The 8,787-nt window shown below is 30.8% G+C and overlaps 1 protein-coding gene across 1 annotated transcript in view; it reads left to right on the forward strand.

Moving 5' to 3' along the window:
- Positions 1–8,188: 8,188 nt before the first annotated feature.
- The window catches only part of LOC148300306 (uncharacterized), a gene marked incomplete at its 3' end in the record, with an annotated part of 112,956 nt that continues 112,357 nt past the window's right edge, over positions 8,189–8,787 (forward strand). Inside the window, exon 1 of the mRNA XM_088274980.1 lies at positions 8,189–8,218. The remainder of the gene's footprint in view (positions 8,219–8,787) is intronic.

Below are 8,787 nucleotides of genomic sequence, written 5' to 3' on the forward strand. Positions count from 1 at the left end.
AAAAATTCAGTAGTGTGGTTGTCAATCATAGGTAGGATGGTGAATGTTTTATATGTATAAAGTGATAACTCAAATCAACCTATGACAGATCGTAAACCCTGTAAATGTCCAGACTTCCATATTCTTCTTCATCTATTTTGAGATGTCAAAAATATAAGTACGATTTACAAAAAATTCAGTAGTGTGGTTGTCAATCATAGGTAGGATGGTGAATGTCATATATCGCTCACTCCTTTTAAGAACGTCATAAATCAAAAAACTTGATTTTTCAGGAGAACGTTTTAAAAGTTTAAAAATATAACACAATGTATTAAAAATAACTATCAAGCCACTTATTGAACTTTTTACTGTGCAATAGATCTTTTTGGGTTAAACCTGAAGGTTTTTTCTCCATTTGAAAAATATGTAGTATATTTAAAAAAATAATTAAACAATACCTTTTCTTCAAAATGCAAAAACAACACTTTCTGCCCTGTAGCGGGTAAATATTTATTTAAAAATATTCCTCTTTTGCTGGAATGTAGTACATGTTCTGGGCGTTCCTAAAACATGCACAACTGAAAATTGTCAATTTTTGATTTATGACGTTCTTGAAAAAGGTTAGCGATATGTTTGAAGTGTTAACTTTAATCAGCCTATGACAGATCATAAACCCTGTAAATGTCCATAATCTGGTTTTATCAATAAAAACATGAAAATGAAGTGATCAAAATAAATGATTTTTCGAACTTGTCTCAAAATTTTGTTTGTCTGATGGAATTTTCATATTATGAGGGGTCGATTAGGTAATAATATTTAAAAAAGCCTTCGTCCTTTTTATCATGAACCTGTAAATACGTTTGAGGATTATTATCTAGGGCCAATCCGGGCACATGAAAGGACTCCGAGGTCCCGAGCAGACCCGCTTGTATATTTTAAGGCTTCGAAGGAGCTTTGTAAATTTTTACCTTTGATCGTTGGGGTCGTACGATTTACCCTTTCAGATCTAAAATTTCGGACATAAAAAGCAATTAATATCATGAGCGATCAACCTAGATATCATTTAGCTTAATACCCAACCAGAAACGTGCTAGGATTTTTGTTTACAATTTTGTAAACAAAAATCCTAGCACAAATGTTTAGGAGTGTGTCAAAATACTTGTTCACAAATCTGGATTATCTCCAATTTTAGGAGTTATTTAAATAACTCCTATAATTGTTTTTGGACACACTCAAAATTTTGTAAATAAATTAACTGGTCCAATTATAGGCTAAAATAATGAAAATGAAAATAATCTTTTCTGGCGTTTCTCATGTGTGTGATTATAATCCAGGATTCGGATCTCACAAATTAATAAATGAGTTTTTTTTTTTTTTTTTGACATATCTCATCAAAGATGAAGAAGAATATGGAAGTCTGGGCATTTACGGGGCTGACGACCGTCATAGGCTGGTTTAAGTGATCACTTTACACACGTGTAACATTCACCAATTCTACCCATTATTGACAACCACACTACTAAAATTCTTGGAAGTTCTATATATATATGAACCAATTTAGAAACCTTGTTCTTGAATCACTAGAACTTCACTAAAGACATCTATTGGTGAGATGTAAAGAAGCTTTTTACTAAGCTGAAACTCTTATATTAGTATTTGAGGTCCAAATCCTGGATTTCAATCACACACCTGGATTTCAATCACACACAAAAATGTTGTAAATAAATTATCTGGTCAAATTATAAGCTTAAATAATAAAAATGAAAATGGTATTTTCTGGCGTTTCTCAAGAACTTCCAAGAATTTGAGTAGTGTGGTTGTCAATAATGGGTAGAATTGGTGAATGTTGCTCGTTTGTAAAGTGATCATTTAAACCAGCCTATAACAGTCCCGTAAATTCCCAGACTTCCATATTCTTCTTCATCTTATATAATATATAAAAAATAATAGGATTTTTTTTTATTTCCCTCTTCTATATATAAGTCATGGTTAGCGTATTCAGCTACCGTGCTTGAGTATTCGGGTACAATTCCCAGGGGGGAGTTAAATAAATATGATTGTTTTTTTCACACTAATATTTATTCAATATTACCCTTTACTGGTACCTACAGCGAGGGCTGATCACCTTTCCTTTATGTGTTAACGATCAACGTAACACTGTGTTTATATGATTTAGTACCCTATGCACCATTGGGATATGAATAAGGGTTTGAAGAAGAAGAAGAAGACATTTGTACATACAAATACAGAGTCATATACAGATTACCATACGTTTAAATATAACAAATAGTTTAAGTGTTTAGTTAGATTGTGAAAATCTTAATACTGTAACACTGTCCTTATCATTCACCGTTAACTTTGAGAACGATGAATGATAAGGAGAGTGTTATTGTATTTAACCATTACTTTATGTTACCATACCACAAAGTTAACAATACTTTTAATGTACAAAATTTCTTAATACTGTATTTAGGAGCAATGTTTAAAAATACAAATTAGTTATGAAGTATTAAGTAATGTTTCCAAAATTAAACACGGTTATTGGATCGAATTATACTTTTATTTACATATATCGCTCACTCCTTTCAAGAACGTCATAAATCAAAAATCGTCAATTTTCAGTTGTGCGTGTTTTCGGAATGCCCAGAAAATGTACTATATCCCAGCAAAAGAGGCATATTTTTTAATCAATATTTACCCGCTACAGGGCAGAAAATGTTGTTTTTGCATTTTGAAGAAAATGTATTGTTTAATTATTTTTTAAATATACTTAATATTTTTCAAATGGAGAAAAAATCCTCGAGTTTTACCTAAAAAGATCTATTGCACAGTAAAAGGTTCAAAAAGCGGCTTGATATTTATTTTTAATACATTGTGTTATATTTTTAAACTTGAAAAACGTTCTCCTGAAAAATCAAGTTTTTTGATTTATGACGTTCTTGAAAGGAGTGAGCGATATATGATAGTATGTGACGCGTTTCGTCTTATTAAGATGTTATCAAACACCCACGAAACGCGTCACATATTGTCATATACATATGTATTTTTTAACATCTCATCATAGATGAAGAAGAATATGGAAGCCTGGGCATTTACGGGACTGACGACCGTCGTAGGCTAAATGCCCAGACTTCCATATTCATCTTCATCTTTGATGAGATGTCAAAAAATAATATGAAAATAACTCCTGTAATTGGAGATAATCCAGATTTCGTGAACAAGTATTTGGACACACTCAAAATGTTGTATATACATATATGTATATAAAAGTATAATTCAATCCAATAACCGTGTTTAATTTTGGATATATATTTTTTTAAACCCTTACCGCACCCCAATAGTGCATAGGGCACTGCTTCATATAAACGCAGTGTTATCTCTATTGTTTACACATGAAGGAAAGGTGATCAGCCCTCCACTTCAGGTACCAGTCCAGTGTAATATTGAATAAATATTAGAGTGAAAAAATCACTTATATTTATTAAACCCCCCTGGGAATCGAACCCGGGACCTCCAGAACGGTAGCCGAGCATGCTGACCATTACACTAGGGAGGCGGACGAAAATGGGATATATTACCCAACAATTCAACATGGAATTCTACCAACTGTCTGCAGTTACAATAAATAAGTAATGAAGTAAACATTTAAACAAATTAAAAATCTCGGGATTGGCAAATGCCGGGATTCAAATGAATCCGGGATAGTGTTCTCAAGTCGCGAGCCACAATTTACCGAATATTTAATAAAGTTCTCATAATCGAATTAAAAACTTAAGCCGGTCAGCAAATTGGATTACCCAATTTGAATGTCAGGAAGAAATGGATCATACTTGGGGCGTTATAGACCAAGTAACGAGTACCAAATAGGATTATATTATAATATCCGCAGATGCGAGGTGAACGATAGTAAGTATAAAATGTAAAATTTTCAGAAAAAAATATTGATTTAAACATATTAAAAAAATATCGATTTAAACTAACTTATAATCATGCCGCTTCCCCTCAGAGGTAGGCAGAGATATTAGAATGCCACACCAATCTGCCTTTCCACACAATATTCGCCTCTTCCACATTCATTAATCTTCTCATACATACCCGCCAATTATTCTGACTCCTGACCTGACCACTGTCAAGTATTTGAAATACTTAATTATACCTAATTTTCCTTGGTCTTCCTCTGCTTCCAGCCACGTTCGCCTCGAAAATTTGTTTAACTATCCTCCCTTCACTCATTTGATTCACATGCCAAACCATCTCACCACATTTTTCATTTTATCGATAATGCATATCTCAGCCTTGCATTCTTTCTTTATATCACCATTTGAACATCTATCATACAACGTTTTGTTCAATATTTTTTGAAAACAACTTTCTTGAATGCAATGACAGCGCCATCTTTTGAATGTAACAGACTCAAAGGCTCGCCATACTTAATATTGCTGATGGCGGACAGCCCATAATTTGAGTACTATGGTTCTTAATCACGGGTGGAATGGTAATTGTTACGCGTTTTTAAAGTGATAACTTAAAATATATGGCAGGTCATAAGGCCTGTAAATACTCAGACTTTCATATTCTTCTTCATCATAGATGAAGCTGTAAATATATAGATGTCCTCATCACCAGGTGAAAAAACAAAAAAAAACTACATACATGCAAATATATATAAATATATATATATATATATATATATATATATATATATATATATATATATATATATATATATATATATATATATATATATATATATATATATATATATATATATATATATATATATATATATATATATATATATATATATATATATATATATATATATATATATATATATATATATATATATATATATATATATCCCGGGTTCGATTACCATGGGGGGTAAAATAAATAAAAGTGATTTATTCACTGTAATATTTATTCAATACTACCATGGACTGGTACTTGAAGCGGAGGCCTGATCACCTTTCCTTCATGTGTAAACGATCAAGATAACACTGCGTTTATATGACACAGTGCCTATATATATATATATATATATATATATATATATATATATATATATATATATATATATATATATATATATATATATATATATATATATATATATATATATATATATATATATATATATATATATATATATATATATATATATATATATATATATATATATATATATATATATATATATATATATATATATATATATATATATATATATATATATATATATATATATATATATATATATATATATATATATATATATATATATATATATATATATACATGTATGTTTATTTTAAATTGTCGTATTTTTCGTAAAAGTAATGTCAAATCAATAAATAGCAGCATTCTTATCGTTTCAGATTTCTTTCAGTCTACTTTCAGAATTTTTAGCGTATTTTTCAGCAATTAAATTCCTGAATCCTGAAAAATGTGTTGACGCCACCGAGTATTTGAAATTACAATGTCATGGCAGAAAATTAACGATGAAAATTAGTGCATTTTTATTTTTTTGTTCCTCTATTTTAAGATTAAGTAGGATGGCTCGAATGAGAAAAGTTTATTTTCATGTTTAATTTTGAATACATAAAACTTTGACCTGAAAACAATAGTGTGGTAGACGCTCGACTGAAAAGCTGGCGTCGCGGGTTCAATTCCCACAAATAGCTAAATTAAATAAAAAATTATATATTTTCAATTGGTCTGGGTGTTTGTAATTTATTTTTCAAGCAATGAATGACGCAAGCCTCAGTAGAGGCTTTGCGTCATTCATTAAAATAAAAAATAAATAAAATCCATATATATATATATATATATATATATATATATATATATATATATATATATATATATATATATATATATATATATATATATATATATATATATATATATATATATTTTCACAATTATGGACATCACTCAACATAATTTTACTTAAATATTTTTGTTAGAGATTTGAGAATATTTTTTGTACAAATATGAGAACACAAAAAAAGTATATTTTACTTCAATCTTGCTGAACGCCCTTATTATTTCTTCAATCTTGTTGTATTTGCCTTTTCCAAGTATTACTCTCTTCGCCCTGTTATCCAAATACGATAAGAAAAAAAGTTTAATGAGATGTTTTTTTAGGGTCTTATAAAATGTAAGCTCAAAAGAATTCTTTCTAGAAAAACCTTAATTAACTTACCTTATTGGTTCAATTAGTGGATTTTTGTTTCTTCCAGCTAAAGACGTGTTTTATTTTAATCAGTGTTGGAAACAGAGGGATAATAAAGTGTAGGCTAGTCAGGAACTTGTCAACATTTGATCATTGCTGGGAGGAAACCACGTTGCACTCCTCAGGAGAAGGCGGACTGTTGACTGTCATCAGCAGACCTTCCAATCCAATAGAAGAGGGTTCAGCATTTTGTGTCCTACCTTGGTTTATGGAGCCAACGTCCTTCTCTATTTTTTTCATACATTTATGTTATCACCTCTCGTGACAGTAAAAATGGTTGTTTGTGTTTTGTTCTATGCACTCTACGTTGTGGGAAAGGGTCAGGTTAGGTCAAGTTTGTTTTTTTTTCTTCTTTCATATGGGAATCGCATTCATTACCTTGCTTATTATGTACAAGGTTTATAGATCATTCATTGTATTTTTGTTTCTTCTAGCTATGAACATGTTTTACTTTGATTAAAGAAAACACTTGTTTTTTACCACTTGAGTTTTATTATAGACTACATGTTTCAGAAGTTAAACTTCCATCATTCAGGTCTGTATAATAACTAAAATATAAAATTGTTCTATAAATAAGGAGAGGGGAAAGTAAAGGGAAAGGGTTAGTCAAAGGGCGGAGTTTGAAAACAAAGGAAAAATGGAAAGCAACGGTGAAGAATTTTAAAACAATATACTATTTAATAAATTATTATTAGAATTTAGGTTTTTTTGTATTTCTAAATTTTCAAGATAATTCATAATTTGGCCTTTATATGGAACAAGGTGTAATAATTTTATTTTATGTGAGTGAAATGAGTGATTAGTATCTATTATGTGATTTGCAAATTCCGAAAAATAATTACTAACAAGACTGCTATGATGTTTTTTAATTATAATTGAAGTTTAATTTCTGAAACATGTTGTCTATAATAAAACTCAAGTGGTAAAAAACAAGTGTTTTCTTTAATCATTTTAATAATTAACATACTATTCCACAAAATTAATGCCAAACCAAAACAAAAAATTGATTTTAACATGTCGTACCACAAAGTTAATACCGAAACAATAAATAAAATATGTTTTACTTTAATCTGTTTTGGGAACAGGAGGATAAAACAGGAACTTCTCAGCGTTTGTTCAATGCTGGGAGGAAACTACGTAAAACTCCTTAGTTTGTGTTGGGTTAGGTTAGGAATCACCAATCGTGTTTTAATTATGGATTCTACAAAGTAACAAAAAATTCGTGTTTATGTCATGTACTTTACATTCTACGTTGATGACAAAGTATTGAATTAGATTAGGTTAGATTGGGTTAGGTTAGGTTAGGTTGGTTGTTATGTCCTGTGCACAATACGTTGTGGGCCAAGGGTTAAGTAAGGTTTGGTTAGGTTAGGTTAGGAATGCATATCGTGTTTTGATAATGGATCCTACAAAGTAAGAAACAATTTCACATAGAATGGCTGTTTGTGACATGTCTTGCGGACTCGGCAAAGAGTTGGACCTATATAACATGTCCCATCGCATGCTCAGATCTGATACAGAAGCATCTAGGCTTCCTGACAGATCTGCTTTTGCTAAGCTATATTTTTTTTTTTAACTAAGTTGCGAAGTTTATTGAAAATGTTAAACAATATAAAGTTGTATCCCGATTTTACTATATAACATTAGTAAATAAATCAATTGAAAGAATTAAGCGAGTGTAATCTCGCTCCGCCGGCGGTCACGCCCCCCACGATCTGCCGAGAGCAGCTCGCCCCATCCCGGCTGGCGGCGTCCCGCTCTGGCTGACGCTCTCCCCTCGGCCAGAGAGGGACGCCGCCACTGGCGTCGCGGCGGCGCCCGAAGCTGCGGAAGCGCGCCGAGCCAGTCCTGTAAGCGCCGCGACGTCGCTAACAATCGACGACCACCGTTCAAAAGCGGACGTTTCAAAAGCGACAAAAAATAACAAATAGATTCCCGGTTTTTTGTGACATTCGCCCTTGCGTGATTTTTTAAAAAGTGATCATCATTCGAGTGCCGATCGTAAGACTGTGTGATCTCGTTTTTTCGTGAAGGTATGCCACGGAATCGGTCCGTTTATATATAGTTTGACGCGTGTTACGTTTTTTTCTGGGACACACGATACATAATCACAGTTGGGCGCGAAATCGACCTTTGCTTGTATTAAACAGCTGTTTGAATGTTGTCACTCCAATTTTATATATATATATATATATATATATATATATATATATATATATATATATATATATATATATATATATATATATATATATATATATATATATATATATATATATATATATATATATATATATATATATATATATATATATATATATATATATATATATATATATATATATATATATATATATATATATATATATATATATATATATATTCATATATATTCATATATATTTACTTGGTGATTTTGATACTCAATAGTCATCGAAGGGCACGTATGACTAGATTTTTGGATGTGAAAGAAGCGAAGAGTGTATGTCAGGATAGAATAGTGTAACGTTCCATCCTCTGCCTACCCCGGCGAAGAAACGGCGTGATGTTAATAGTATTAGTATATTTTT

The sequence above is a fragment of the Brachycentrus maculatus genome, unplaced genomic scaffold (genome assembly GCF_059751285.1).
Source record: "Brachycentrus maculatus isolate JH-2025_06_01 unplaced genomic scaffold, ASM5975128v1 h1tg000753l, whole genome shotgun sequence".
Taxonomy (NCBI): Eukaryota; Metazoa; Arthropoda; class Insecta; order Trichoptera; family Brachycentridae; genus Brachycentrus; species Brachycentrus maculatus.